Here is a 17,531-nt window from a genome sequence, read left to right on the forward strand (position 1 = left end):
GAAGGCGGGCATTTGCTCCGGTTCCTATCTGTGACGGGGACCTGATATAGATAAATAGGCTCAGTATAGAGAGAGACCGACCCTTCAGATAAGCTTCTCTTGCTCCGTAAGTCCAGACAGAACAAAAGTTGAAAAGAACCAATGGAAGCTGGAAAAAGTAAAGGTGAGAGACATGAATGGAAATTCGGCTGGAATCCATCTAATTAATATCAAATTCAAGTGCTTAATTATTTATAAAAGAATTTAGTACAATATGTAGTAAAAGTAATATTAGGTACAGTCTATTTGAAAAGAAATGCGTTTATTAAAAAAATAATTTTTTGATATATATCATAAATTTAACTTACTTTTTTTAAAAGAAGTACGGAAACTATCACACTTAATATCATTTATGCAATGTATTCGAAGTCTATCATATCATTTCGTATATATTGATATCAATATATTATTATTTTTAAGCAATATATTATTATTTCGTATATATATATATATATTATTCGAAGTCTATCAATATATTATTAATCAAGTTCTGGACATGATAGTTATTTCTTAATTTATACGCAACTTCTCTGTAAAATATTATTATTTTTTAATTTATCTGACTTTATTTTTCCATTTTAAATTAAAAAATTCTTGAGCAGGGACAAAGCCATTATAACTTTGGAGGCCAGATCAAGTATTTTAGGCTGGGATAACTAGTACACTTGGAGCTTTTAAGGAACATCACTAATTACAAAATGATCATAATAAATACAAAATGATTAAAGAGTAAGAAATAAAAAAAAAATTCAAAACCTAAAGAAATGTATACATAAAATTTAAGCAAATATAAAAATTAAAATTATGACTTAAAATCTTCACAAACTTTTTAGAGAATATTAATTATGACTACAAATGAAAATATTTTATTTATTAATTATCTTATCCTATGTTTTAGTTGTGTTTAAAAAAAATATTATTTTTCTAATAAATGATCTTCTTAAGAATTGAAATTTTCTCTATCAAAACATTATATGAAATAAAATTTATAGTACACATGAAATATTAAATTTGAGTTTGCTCATGGTTTGGGGCCGGGGGTGTAGTACTCATATTGGTGGATCCAAATATCTTCTACGTACCATCACTCTTAAATAATTTTTTAAGAAGAGATATAGACACATTACGTAAACTTTACTGCATTTAAAGTAGAGGTATACACTGATCTTGATATACAACATTAAATATTGCATGTCTATATGGTCGATCTGTATATTGAGTCCATCTCTCATTTAATTCAAGAAAATGTGTCGAACAAATAATTATTGAGAATGATTCATGTCACGTCACACTGCAATAGATTCTATATTTTGTGACGGATGAAAAAAAAAATTTAACTGTCACTAAAACATTTTTATGATGGTTAGAAACTGTTAACGTATTGATACGCCAAAGGCATCATAAAATACTTATTGTGAAGGTTTATTGTCCAATCGTTACGAAAAATATTTTTTATGACATTGATAGTCTGAATTAGTTCCTTCGTATGAATATAATGATAATTTGTGACAATCAATTTCTGTCATAAAAAGTACGTTCGAATATATGTTTTTATGTTCAAATATTTACCCGATCATATCATTCGAATATTATTTTCCTAATGTTTGATTATTTTAGTTTGCACGGTTAATATATACGTTCAATTAAGAAATGAACCATCGCAATGTTGCCTCCACCTCTTCCAATGCAATCATCGAAAGCCACCAAAATCCTCGTGACAAGGTTAGTGCACCTCTTACATCCTCTTTGAGATTATTTCAAGTGATTTTAATTGAGAACCAAAATCCACTCCAAAACTAACATTCCCTTGCGTTTTCCAGCCTCCATGGCCAGTAGCTGGACAAATGGCTACATAATATAAATTTAATTTTATGAGTACATTCGCATGTAAATCACATAACGTTTGAATTAACTACAAAACTGTTAGTATGTATAAACATATGTTTGAATGTACTATATACATTCACACATTGATAGATGTTTTAATGTACTCAATAAAAAAAAATGATAGTGTCTTGATGACATTCGGATGTATAAACATTAATGTTTGAACGTTGCTCTATTTATCGGAGACAGTTTTTGGACCGTCTTAAGAATAACGTGAAATACAATCGTGTAATGTACAAGCACCGGACAATCTTTTTGAAAAAGAGTGGGATTTAATATTAAGAAATTAGTTTTTTTTAATATAGATCTTGTATTTACTCACTTTTTTCAAATAGATTGTAAGGCACTTATACATTTCACCACTGCAAATATCATTTTAATCTCTACCATCATTTGGATTAATTGCATTTCTAATAATGTGGATGGAATTTGTTTTCCAAGCAGATGTCAAGGAGAATTATGATCAAGACCCCTAGTCCCCCAAATAACAAATAGTACTAGATGTTTTTTTTTTTCCCATGTAAATGCACATCTTAGATGTTGAATTGAGTTAAGTTAAAATGATAAAATATTATAAAATATTATTATTATTTTGAGATTTAAAAAAATTAAATTATTTATTATATTTTATATTAAAATTTAAAAAAATTATAATAATAAATTAGAATGAGTTTAGAAAACAAACGAAACGAAAAAGCAATTAGAAAATAAATAAAGGTTGAAGAATAGAAAGAAGAATACGTCACTGAATTTTGAACAGTAATAGTTCTAACATGTAAGTACAAATTATGGGTAGAGAGGTACACACAGTACAGAGGGAGGAATGAAGGAAATCTCAAATCAGGAATAGGTGAGAAAAGAAACAATGGAGGGTGGAAATTGGAAATAATATTATTGAAGTACTCCAATTGGAATCGGATCTCAGAATTTTGGATTTCAATTCTGTAAGTGCATGGAAACCCAGCCACCCTTCACTTATGCGCGCAAGCGAAATGATACTTGCAGTCGTGAGCGTGCAGTCGCCGTGTAGTCGCTTTGAAAAAAGTAAATAAATAAGGGACCCACCTGAAAAGAAATTAATTTTTTAATAGTGGACCCCACTCTTTTTCAAAGCGACTGCACGGCGTTTGTGCATTCCACAAGCATTGCTCATGCGCGCAATACCATTGAAAATGAAACAATAGACAATTGCGTAAGCTGTAAGCTAAGTCATCCTGTTTGGACGTTAAAATGATCTCAATGAATCTAATATCATCTCATCTAATCTTATTTTTATGTTTAGACGGCACTTAAATATAAACATTTTCCAATTTTAATTTTTTTTAAAGTTTCAACTTTCTCATTTAATCATTATCTAATTATTACAATTTTTTTAAATTTAAAAAAAATACAAACAAATTCTATTTTTTTAGATTTTAAAATAAAATAATATTTTAAAATATATTATAACAATATTATAACTTTATAATTTTTTTTATTCAACTTTTTCTCTCTTATTTTTTAAAATCTTATAAAACATCTTAACTCAAATTATTTTACAGCTATTTATAAATTTTTACTACTATTTATAGATTTCTCATCTTTATATTCAAAATCTTTGCCCTTTGGCATAGCCCGTATTAGTTTTCTTAAAAATTCTTTTTTCAAACCTATATATATATATATAGGATCGTGCTACAGCCCCCACTGGGGGCTCCCGCTGGGAGCTCCCGTTGGGGGGCTAGCATATATTGTATGTGTTTTTTTTTAAGTTATATTTTTTAATATTTTTTAATATTTTTTAAAAAATAAAATAAATTTAGAACATCATTAAAAACACTTTCTTAATCAATAAGTAAAAAAACAATTATTAAAAAATACTTCCTTAATCACGAAGTAAAATAAAAAATTATAAAAAAATATTTTATATTTTACTTTGTGATTAAGCAAGTATTATTTAATAATATTATAAATTTTTTTTATTTTTTAAAAATATTTAAAATCATTAAAAACATCTATATAAAAAAAAATTAAAAAATACACATGATAAAATACACTAGAGCTCCAGCGGGAGCTCCAGCATTATCCATATATATATATATATGGAGGATACATCTTTTGTATTGTATGACATGATTTTATTTGTAAGAAAATTTTAAATTTTGATTGTTGCAAATCAGATTTTGCCAAGCCAGGCGCTAAATGGATGTGATATATATATATATATATATATATATATATATATGTATTTCACAATAGCTTGCGAGTAGGAGATCAACTGATCTAGTTTACCAGCTAGGCTAGCTGTGCGACTTAAATCTTGGCTAATTATATATGGACTAGTATTGTCCTTGTCTATTTAGTTATTTGATGATCTACAATCAAGTAATATTAGTCTTAATCTTAAATATTTTCTATAAAATCAAGTAATATTTTCATGAAAGAAGGGATGTAATTAATTCCAACATCTCAGTTGATTAATGAGGTTGATCATTTGAAACAAATTACGATTTTCTATAATTCGGATATATCATCATAATACTAATATTTTCGTGGCAACAACATAAATAAAAATAAAATTTCTATATTGGTTTTTTTTTTTTTTCAATTATAAACATTACGTAGGGTTTGAACAAAAAATTGTAAGAATACTACTGATAGCAAGAGTCTTCTATCTCATCTCATTCCATCTTATTTCAATATCGAAACACCATAAATATAAATATTTTTTTAATTTCAAATCTTCGACTTTTTAATCTAATCATTATATTTTTTTTTTTAAACTTCTAAACAAAACATAAAAAATATATCAATTTTTTTAAATTTCAATCAAAATAAAATTATTTACATATCATTTCATTTCAACTTATTGTTCAAATCAGGCCTTGGTACTCACGTAGTGTTAGAGCTTCCATCATTGCGCGCGCAGGACGTACGCGCTTGTATTTTCTTATAATTAATATTGTGCTTGGAAATTTATTTTCCAAGATGTGGTACTCATGAAGAACAATATATAATTACGTACCCAATTAGTTCCCACTGAGAATTACTAAAAACATTTTTCACGTAGATTAACATCTAACTTCATATTATTATATATATACTATATATATAGTCTTTAACTTGAAAGTCTTCGTCTAATATTTCAAGTTTATTCAATGGAAATTATGCTTTTCACGGCCATTAACTAATAAATACTGTTCCATACTTTATATTTCAAACTATTAAAATCAACACATTCCGGCTACCAAAAAAAAAAAAAAAAAAAAAAAAAAAAACCAACACATTCCACAATTTCGACTACAATTTTTTATTAAATAACACATTTCGTATTATTAAAAGAGTCTTTTACTCATCATTCCTACATCACACATCTACTAAAAAAATAAATATAAAGACAAAAAATAAAAACAAGATGTGTATAATATATGGATGCTGAGTAAGATTTTTTTTTATTTATGTATTCTTAAAGATAAATAAAAGGAAGCTTCACTAAAAGGTTGAGAAACAATATTAACATATATGAAAAATTCTTCTCATCAGTCAGTACTATTCACCATCTCACACCCTACACTATATGAAAAACACATGCACACCTTATAAAAAATGTCATCACATTCTATGAAAAATCTATAGGTATAGAGTGTAGGAGTATATAGTGATTGATGTATAACATTCTTTTAACATACATATATACATATATATATATATAATATATATAACATACTATTTCTTCTCCACTTTTTTAATTTATAACTAAAATAAATAAATAAAGCCTCAATATTATATATATATATATATATATATATATATTCCATAAATGAGTGGTGAGAATTTTAGGAGCTGCACAAATTGGAAAGGTGAATATTCTTTGGGGAGAAGACTAGTAGGCCCCTTAATTTTCACGGTAAAGGTCTTCATGATGTGTTTGGAAAGGGCATATATCTCCCGCGTGGTTTGAAAAAATAGTTGTTTTTAATTCACAACGTTGCAATGAACCAACGGCATTAATTCTGCATCAAATAAAACGTGGAAAGGAAAGGGCAAGTCAATAAACAACAACGTCTGCTGCATTTGTATTTTGAAAAATAAGGGAAGATTCTGATGCATGCATATATACATATATATATATATATACATACACATATATATAATTCCTGATTATATATGGAAATGGTCACGTCAATAATTTATTTATTTATTTATATAAAAGCCGTACTTTTCAAAGTTGTCATATATTCAAGCCATTAATATTGTATGGTTACGAATCATTAAGAGGCCAGTTGCTTCCTTGATCAACAAAACAAACGTGATTTCCAAGAATCTGTGACCTAACATTAATTGACACCCATCGACTTGTATATATATATATATATATATATATATATATATATATATGATTTTAATCTAATGCCGGGTCACCAACAACGTCGCTGGCTGGCTAGCCAGCCTTAACTCCTCATCGTGCTAATTCAACACTTAATTTTCTTTCGAGTTTTTCCCTTGACTGGCCAATTGCTTTGTCCAGAGTCTATGATCTTTTTATATTTTTATTCGAATCTGAGGATTTTAAAAGGCAGATCAAGGGTACGTAAATATATTAAAATGAGTTTTTATAATATTAATTATGTATTTATATAAAATATACCCTCTTCATGTATATATATTTTTAAGGATGATGCTAGTCAGTCGCCCAAATCTTACCGCACGCTAGGTGTGAGCGCTAGTAAATGTTTTTATTTTTTTAATTTTTTTGTCAAAAAACATATTTTAAACATTGAAAAAAAATATACAAATTTATTAATAGTAACTTTTGTTAACATTTTAAAAAAATTAAAATACATTAATAGTGGTCAAATTAAAAAACATTAATAGTCAAACCTATAGAACAAACCTAAGGGCAAAGTAATATTTTCCTATTTTTGAAACAGCGCTAGATTTTAAAGAAATTTCATAAATTGATATATAACTTAAATTATTTTAAAGTAATTTATTTTTTTATAATTTAATATACGTAATCAAATCAAGTTAATTTGTAAAGAGAAATTCTATTTATAATCTTAAATAAAGGACTGTGTGCAGTTTTATTGATGAATGATGATAAAAAATATATATATCATTTTAAAAAAAAATCTTATTATAATTTAAATTTTTTTTGAACAGCTTACATCAACAATTTCTATTTGAAGAATATATATAAACTAACTCATAGAGAGAACTTGAAAACGTGGCTTTCTTGCGACAGGTTTCAAGGACAACGACCCGAAGAGCAAATTCCAAAACCGGAAACAAGGGTAAAGTAAGTCCGTGCGGAAGGCTGAGTAAAACAAACAAGCAGACTGATGTATATTTCAACCTTATGATCATCACAAAAGAGCGAATGCATGAGATTGATGTATATTTCAACCTTGTGATCATCAAAGGCTGCTGCAATTTACACGCATGCATGCCGAAGCTACGCATTTGTTGAATTAATCTGTCTACCAACCCATCACTTCTGGTCTACGGATTCTGAAACACACTGACATCCTGTGTAACGTTTCACCGAATTATCATCTTATTTTTATTTTATTAAATATGACATAATATATTTATTATATATTTCTTTAATCATAATCATTTCATTGTTATTTTCTAAAGTTATCATTTATTTTTATAGATGAAATAAAATAAAAAATAAATTGAATTAAAATAAAATTAAAAAATTAAAAAAATATTATTTTAAGAGTTGAAAAAGTTAAATTTTTTATTTTATTTTCTATGAAAATTTTTGAAAGATTTGTTGTATTGTGAAAACAAACGAGATGAAATAATATGATTTTTTTTTTTTTTACTTAATGGTTAAGAAAGTGACTGTTAGTAAAATCATATCTAATAATATTGGTTCACAATACTAAGATCATATTTGTAGTTGAATAAATAATGAGAAATAATATTTACAGTCATAGATTGTATAAGTGTCGCGCATTATTTTGAGAAAAATGAATAAATATGAAATTCATGTGAAAATTTTAATTTTTTAATAGTGAATTAATCTCACTCTTTTACAATAAAAATACATGAAGTTTGTACAATTCAAGACTATATCTAATAATATTTATAAATAATTTTGTAAAATAATGAATGCTATAAGTTATAGGTCTCAATAGATAAGTTTCGACCAAATCATTTGTAAAAAATTGAGTCTTACCATAAAAAGTATAAAAAAATCTATTATTTTTCGCATTTGTAAAAAGAATAAATATTTTTCTTTCTCATTGTTTTATCTAGGTCAACACCAATAAAGGAATAGGATCAAGTGGAGATAAGTGAGTCAACTATTCACTTAATGGGCTTTAATATTTCGGCCCATCTAGGCCATCAATGGATTTTGGGCCGTAGTCTACACTTGACCCCAAACGATTAGTTTGAAGGGGAAGCAAAAAAAAAAAACACTTCAATGAGTTCAAAATATCTCGTTATATATTTTTGAGTTGAATAATTTTACATATAATTATAAAGTGATTAAATATCACATAATCATTTTGAAAAAGAGTGAAATTTATTATTAAAAAATTAATTTTTTTTATATAGATCCTATATTTTATTCATTTTTTTCAAAACGATTACGTAACGGTTACACAATTCACAGTTGTAAATATATTTTCTCTTTCGAGTTATCATTATTTAACATTGATTTTATTATTAAATTGAATTGAGACCCATTTTTTTACAAATGCAAAAGGTTTTATATATATATATATATATATATATATATTACGTGAGTGGTGCTAGAGCTACCGATAACTTTTCTTTTGTTTCTTTTATTAAAGTATTTTTTTTATGTATTTTGAAAAAAAAATACAAAAAGATACAAAACACAATACTAAAAATAAAAAAATAAAAAAAATACTAATCAGTATAAATGATAGGTAAACTTTGTCGATGTACCTATCATTTTCCATTTTACATAACACCTAAAATATTTTTTTTTTTACTTTGTACGTTATTAATTCTATCATGGAAATATCCTTGATTACGAAAATCAAATTCTTAAATTATGGAGATATTTTTTCCTTCTGAGTCATGCACGTAGAATTCAAGGCTGTAATATTGTACGGTCAGTTGGTCACCAATCATTACGAGGCTTCATATAAAGTAAAATACATAAAAATCTTAAAAAAAAAAAAAATCTATGACCTTATAACATCGATAATCAATTATCAACTTGTATGGTTTTTAATGCCGGAAATGCTAGGGAATGCCGGAAATGCTAGGGAGTCCGATTTGGAATCTTGTTTAATTTGTCCGATTGCTTTTTTTTTTTTTTTTTTTTTTTTATTTAGTGATTAAAAAAATATTGTTTAATAATATTATGATTTTTTTTAAATATTAAAAAAATAATATAAAAAAAATCTAGACTCCCTATCATTTTTCTTTTAATGCCGGATCACGAATAGCGCTTTATAAATGAGCGTTGACCAGGCTTCGTTTGTAATTTAAATATATCTCAACTCATCATTATAATTTTTTCAAATCTTAAAATAATAATAATAATAAAAATAATATTTTAACAATATTTTATGATCAACTCAACTCAACTTAACTCAATTTAATTCAACATCCAAATACTTTAATTTGAGTTTCTTCCTTGGCTGGCCAGTAGAGGTCTGATTCATTGGCCTATAAAGAGTGACATATATTATCTATTGAAAAATTCTTGAGAATAGTACAGATGTAGCCTCAAATTCTCTCACCCTCTTTTCCCTTCTCATCTCTCTCTCTCTCTGTTTTTTTTAATCTTTAATTGAATTTATTTAGTATTTAATATTATTTGAAAAACTAGCATATATAATAATAAGTATTACAAGTTCACTTTGTCTCTTCTCTACAAAGTATTAATCTATTTGATAAATATTTTAGTCACAAAAGAATTATATAAAAATAAATTTATAAAATTACGTGACTTGATATGATACGTCAAATTATAAAATTATTTTTATTATAAAATAGATCTAATAAATCTCATAAAATGACGTCAATACATCAAATTATAAAATAATTTTTATTATTAAATAAATCTAATAAATTTTATAAAAAAATTTTAATTATAAATTTATTTTTATATAATCTCTTTATAAATATATCAATTCTATTCGCATCATATATATATATATATATATATATATATATATATTTATAACCTGAAATCATGTTTTTCCTCTGTCAAAACTTTGACATGTTGCTTCCCTGCAGCAGATTCAAAGAAAGCGACACGAATGAAAAATTAGAAAACAGGAAAGAGGGAATAGAAAGGAGGTACGGAATGGAGACATAGTATTGGTATTAGGTTAGTTAAATATCTTTTCATTTTTAAATTTAAGAAATATGAACTATATTTACTTTACAAAGAAATAATTAAATTATTTTCATTTAAAATATAAACTATAATAAATTTATTCTTTTTTTTAAATATAAAAAATATTATAACAAGTTTAAAAATATTTTTTGAAATTATTATATTATAGATATGAAATTTTTATTCATATGAGATTTTACTATCTATCTACATTTGAGATTATTATATTATAGATTGTTGGATTGTGAAAATAAAAATAAATATGATTTGTTAGAGGTCATTGAAGATTATAAAACTAAAATAAAAATAAAAATAATAAAATTTTATTATTATAGAAAGTATGATAATTAATTTAATATAAATTTTAAATTTTGAATAATTAATTAAAGATAAAAAAATTATATATTAATTAAAATTTAAATAATAAAATGACCAATCCATTCCAATACTAAAAGTCTAACGTCTCTCTTTCCAAATCATGAAAGCTAATTTTATTTGATGGGTGGTGTGTTGGACTTCACCAAACAGTGAATACAAAAAGGATAATCTCTGACAAAAGCGAAGAAGACAGTTGAGAGATTGATCTATAAAGATTTCAAGTACCTTATCATCATCGTCATCACTGGTTGGACTTCACGCGTGCAGGCATCTCCAGAATTTGGCTACTTACCTGCCCACCTATCAATTCATGCAAGTTGACAGCTGCCTTTGGAAATATCGATCCTTCTACGTTTGCAGATCTGAAAGGTGTTTATATATGTAAATAATAATTAATGTGGTAAATATATATTAATAAGTAGATTTGAAATTAGATTTTTTTTTTCTAAGATGTCAATAAGGACGTTTGTATATTTAGAATATCTCAATATTTGTGTAAATAATAGTGCCATAGTTTGAGATAAAATATTTTATTAAATTTTAAAAAATGAAAGAGAAAAAGTTGAATAAAATTATTATAAAGTTAAAAAATTATTTATTTTGAAATTTTAAATAGTATTATTTTTTATATATTGTTTGTGAGTTTAAAAATATTGTAATAATTAAAAATTATGATTAGATGAAAAAATTAAAGATTTGAAATTAAAAATATTTTGTACATCATGAATAATGTTTAGAAATGAAATATCTGAGAATACATAAGAACATTTATATTGCAAAACGGTAATGGATCAATAGGAACTCAACAACTAAATAAAGCAAAAGGAAACAAAAGTAACAAGCCACATTCAGATGACAACCAACGTGAAGATAAGGATCAAGGAAAAAATCTAGGAGACAACAACTAAATAAACCTTTGTAACAGATTCAAATGTACCAAAACTTCTATAAATATACGTCGATCCTCACGAAAATATAGAGTGGAAAATATTTTTACAAATTATGTTTTTCTACACTTCTTTATGTTTAGAAATGAAATATCTAAAAATACTTGAGAATATTTGTGTTGCCAAAAGGACCCTAAGAATTTCCAGTGTTTAGGTCCACCTTCTTTCTCAGCTGCCTAACTATAGAAAGGTCACAACTAACAAACTCGAATCTCATTATCATTGTGAAAAGAAAACTTCTATTCATCATCGCATATATCATATTATATTATTTTTTTTCCTCTTACCAAATGTATGGTATATGAATCGATGATGAGTAGAAAAATTCAATTATTTTAAAAAGAATAAAATCAAATTAAAAAATAAATGTGGTATGTAGAAATGATAAGTAGTAAAGTTCTTGGAAAAATAACATGCGTTTGCAGTTTGATGTTAAAAGACGAAGACAATATTTGTTATGGTTAAATTCATGTGCTTCTCATAAAATGAATAATCTCACAAGAATGACTGATGGTCAAGAACTAAAAGAGATTAATTTGGACAACTCTAACATGGAGACATTTCATGCATGCTCTCTACAATTAAGGCCTCGTCTGTTTTCGCAGATGAGATGAGATGAGATGAGATAAAAGTTGAAAATTATATAAAATATTGTTAGAATATATTTTTTTAATATTTTTATTTTGAGATTTGAAAAAATTGAATTATTTATTTTATTTTGTGCGAAAATTTAAAAAAGTTATAATGATTATATAAGATGAGTTGAAAGGTTTTGGAAAAATAAACAAGGCCTAAAAGATCATACTGATCATCAAGAGTTACGTATATTTTATGATACTGAAAATCATTAATCATCACACTAATATATACATATTTATATATATATATATATATATTTAATATACATGCACACACACTATTTCAAATCATGTAGGGTTGTTACGTATATTTGAAATTTAAATAAAAATTCTTAATATGTTTTAGTAGGTGATGTTATCATGCAAATTAATTATATGAATAGGATTATTCTAATCACAATTCATTGATTTTATTCAACTTGTTCATATGAGGGATTTTTTGCTCACAAAATCGACAACACGTACAATCCCTCTTACTCCCTTCAATCTCAAAAATCATGTGGTAAGCGATAAACCACATATAACTAAAATAAAGTTTGTTAATTAAAGTTTAAAAAACGTGTCAATATCACTAGTTGACTTGGGATGATCTAGAATTTGTATAGAAAAAAGATATTTTTCTTATTATTATATTTATGTCTAAAAACTATAATATAGCTCAACTATCACATATAAAAACACATCAATCAACTTTAAGAAGTTCAATGTACGGATAGGAAAGATATGCACATAAATTATGCTAGTTGTTGGGCACAACTTTTCAATGATGAAGACTTTTGCCATTAGATTATTCATGCCGCTGCTTTCAACTGTAGAGTATATATCATTCAACTACTTGCCCATGTGAAGTATGTTTTTGTTCACAAAATTGACTGCATAAATCTCTCTTCTTCTTCATTTCTAGACCGCATACAAATAAAATAAAAAAAAATTTAAAAAACAATGTCATCACTAATTTACTTGGGATAGTTTTAAAATTGTATTTCATAGTATTATTTATGCCTAAAAACTTTAATCTAATTCAACTAGCACCACTACAACACAATTTGTCTTTTATAACAGAAGAAACTGTCACAAAAAATTACCAAAATGCCACTAAAGATATTTGGTGATGGTTTGAAACCGTAACTACGACCGTTACCTAATGTACGTCGCAGAAAACAATTAGTGACGGTTTACTGTTGAACCGTCACTAAAAATATTTTTAGTGACGGTTGGAAGTGTTTCATTTGGTTGAACATTCGAACGTTCATTTTTTTTTTTGTGACGGTTGAGATTTGTCACAGAAAGTAATGTTCGGATGTCCAATTGAACGTTGGAATGACAACCAGACCGATTGGCATTCGAATGACAGAAGTTGACGTTCGTTGATTATAGTTCGGACGTATCATATTTATGTTCGAACGTTTATGCGACCGAACGTTAATTACAATAAACGTTTGAATTTTCGTTTGAACGTCAACAGACCAATGTTCAAACATAACAGGTTTAACGTTCGAACGTTATTTCGAATGTAAATGAAGTAGCGTTCGAATGCAAGTGGTACGTTCGGAGGTTTGTTCGAACGTTAATCATTTAATCATTCGAACGTTTTGTTCGTTTGAGGGTGAGTACGTTCGAACGTTGAGGCCTACGTTCGAATGTTAGTATATAATTTTGTGTTTTCACGTTCGAACATTGGTTCGAATGCGAACCAATGTTCAAATGTTTTTAATTTACATTTGAACTTACAGATCAGAAATACTAATTTCATAAAATTTAAAAATATAACAATTGTATCATATTACATACCATCAATTAACAACTAACAATATCTTATAAAATTTCAAAATTAGATATACCCTGATAAAATTTATTTCTTTTTTTTCCCTTGCCTACCACGATTCTGTTACAACAACATAACACGCTCCATTTGCACCATCATCTCCCACTGCACTTGCTCTTGGACTTCACTGCGTATTCTTTCCTCCTAGTCTCTCTATTGGTCCTGCAAGCCTGTCTTTAAATGGGACTGTCATTCTAAGAGAGACTCTAACTCTTGCTCTCTCGACCTCATATACTCATTCTATGCCGTGCAGCTTCTAAATCTTTGGTAAGATTATTAATTTGTGAAGTTGATAAGGTTGAGGAGGATGAACATCTATACTTGAAAGATCGTCCAAAATCTCTTGCCATACTAGACTACGGCCCGAGGACTTGCATGAATATGTCTATGTCACTAGGAGAGGATTCCCCAAAAGCTGACTGCATCTCCATCATTCTTTTTTGCAATTTGAAAGGTAATGATCGTTAATAAGTAACGTATTAAAAGAAATAGAAATAAAAAATAAATTATTCACATGTTGCATAATTTATTTAACAAAATTAACACTGCTTACATAATTATCTGCAGTGATAGGATCTATCCACTCACTACAATTATTAGTGTGAGTAGTAGCATAGATATGAACGAAGAAAATATTTTCAGGATCATCACATTTCTAACAAAGTGACATTAGTAATTTTAAAAAGATAATGTTAGTATTTAATAAAAGAATATAAAAAAAATAAATGAATTCTATAATTTTTTAATTACTATTTTTTCAGTAAGACCATGGAATGACCTTCAACTAGCATGATGGTGGACAGTTATAGCGGATCTATTATGTGCATTTGTAGAACTCAAGTGCTACAAAATTAATTAAGAATGTTAATTATAATATATATATACATATAATATATAGAACGAAAATGAATGTAAATAATTAAAAGATGTAAATGTAAAAACCTGATAATCTAGAGATGCGAAAAAATCACAACACTTTCTCCAATCATCTAACTTCATCTGCTGGAAAGGGGACTGCGCAACCTCTTCCAACATCTCCAACTTCTTGAAGTGGTCATGGCATTGTCCATTGTGACGTCGGAATAGTGTAACTATCAACCCATTCATGGTTCTCAAATCTTTGCTATGGCCAAAGTCGAGGTCGAATTCATCATAATAAGTAAATCAGGTAAAAAAATATGATATACTAATCTAGGTGAAAAAAATGTATTCTCAAAGTAAACTCACAAGCACACGACTTCAAATGTGCTCCTTAATCTCATTCGGAACATCTCGTCATGAGCGTACATAAAATAGAGCATAAGCTTGAATTACTGTGTCAATATAGGAGGAAAGCGCTGTTGCACTATCATCCACTCCTTCAGTAGAATTATCAGGAATGGTGAACTTGAATTTTTCGTGCCTTCTATTTTTTTCAAGAGAGATTCCACGTGTATAGCCATGACTGCGACATGCAGATGCATCATGATAATAGTATAATTATAGTTATATAATTATTGAGACAAAAATATTAACTATATAATTAATTATTAACGACAATATTTTCTTATTAGTAAGTGTCGACTGACTGTTGTTCTCTTGAGTGTTAACTTGATTTTCAGGAGCGGATTCCTCTAGTAGGGGGTCCTCAATAGGTTCGAGAATTGGACTTGGGGGAAGCACATTTCTTCGTTGTCGTTTTGGCGGCATCCTTGAAAATGATTAATTATATCAAAGAAAATTAATTAGAAGGAATTATGAAAAGTATAATATTTTATAGTCACCTATATGAAATAAAATATTTAGTATTTTTATTCTTCATCTTCGGATGTATTTTCCAAACTTGTTTCAGAATCTCTCTCAATAGCATCATCATCATCAACCCTTTCTTTGTCCACCTTATCCACCTCCTGCCGAGATTCTGATTTGTCTTTATCTTCTGACTCATTTTGTTTTTTCTTCCTCCTCACGTACTTGAATTAAATGATCATTTAATACGGATGGGTCGAGATGGACGGGTGAGACATCATCTCTACACTAGGAGAGCAACTCGAGTGCACCAACGTCAACAAACAAGTTAATACCCTTTCCATCTTCCTGGCATGTCTCTACAATCGGAGTGTCATTTTCATCTCCACTATCTGCACTCGTTCCTGCTTCATATATATTTCGAGGGACAAATCTTTGTACGACTCGATAAGTTATCTCTTCACTATCTTCATCAATGTTTTTTATTAGATCAATCAAGTAATAGACTTGGGTAGCTTGACAAGCCAATACGAATGGATCATTTTCGTACCATTTAAATGCATTATTGACACTCGTAAAGCGATTATACCTATATATCGAAACCCAACCACCGCCTAGATCCCACCAATCACATTTAAAGACATATGTTACAGACCTACCCAGATACTTCAATCCGATAATATCACGTATGACACCATAATAGTCAATATTATCTGTTCCATGACTCCCTTCGATCAACACACCAGAGCTTTGAGTCTTTCTATTACGTTCACGGTCCAGAGTATGGAATCTATAACCTCGAACCGTGCATGCAGTGTATCGAAGTGCTCTATTTGAGGGACCACGGACCAATGCATACATTTAATGAGAAATTGATTCGGGATCACGAGCACGTTGTTCCAAAATCTAACAATTGAAATAGTATATATTTATTAAAAGTTATACAGAGTTAAAACTTTCAAAATGTAACATATATATAATTTTAGTTCATACACGTTCTTCAAACCATCTGAGAAATTCTTCCTCTTGTCTTGCGTCTATATTCTCTACGCCTTCCGTCCTAAGTTAGTCCATGTGCTCACTGTTATATATAAGTGTAAAAGAAGTATATTTTGAGTATAACAGTTATAATTAAACTTGAAAAAAATTAGAATTATTCGAAACATGCAACGACATAGTTGAGATAGTCATCAATCTCCCGGCAATTATTTAGCACATACCACCGAACTTTACCCAACTCTCCATCAATTAAATCGTAACCTGTTTGTGCACCCAAGGGTCGTACATTCTGGGAAAACACTGATAGCTCACGAGCAAGCGGAGCAGCAAGATCCTTTCCAAGTCTATTGCCCAGACGCATCCAACTTTCGTCCATTTCTAAAAACATATATTTATTAATAACACGTACATAGAAAATTTAGATGCATGTCATGCTCTAATTCTCATTGCTTTTTTGATAAGGTAGTTGGTCTTATCCTATTCGAGATTATATTATCCATATGGCACAAATCTCGTCACTCTATTACTTTTCACGTTAGTAGAAATTTCGGCAGCACCTCCCCATAATTCTCTAATTATACATGTTCAAATAGAAAGATTGTAACCCTACGAACAGTATACTCGAAGAATAGTAGAGGAAGACATCGAAACTTCATATTAAATGTGGAGAGTAGGAGTAACAACAATGTGCAAAATAGATAATATAATCTCAAACTGTTCACACTGGACAATTCAAGAATTAGTGGACATATACATGTACACTAATTCCCAAA

This window comes from Juglans regia, chromosome 4 (assembly GCF_001411555.2).
Source record: "Juglans regia cultivar Chandler chromosome 4, Walnut 2.0, whole genome shotgun sequence".
Lineage (NCBI taxonomy): Eukaryota > Viridiplantae > Streptophyta > Magnoliopsida > Fagales > Juglandaceae > Juglans > Juglans regia.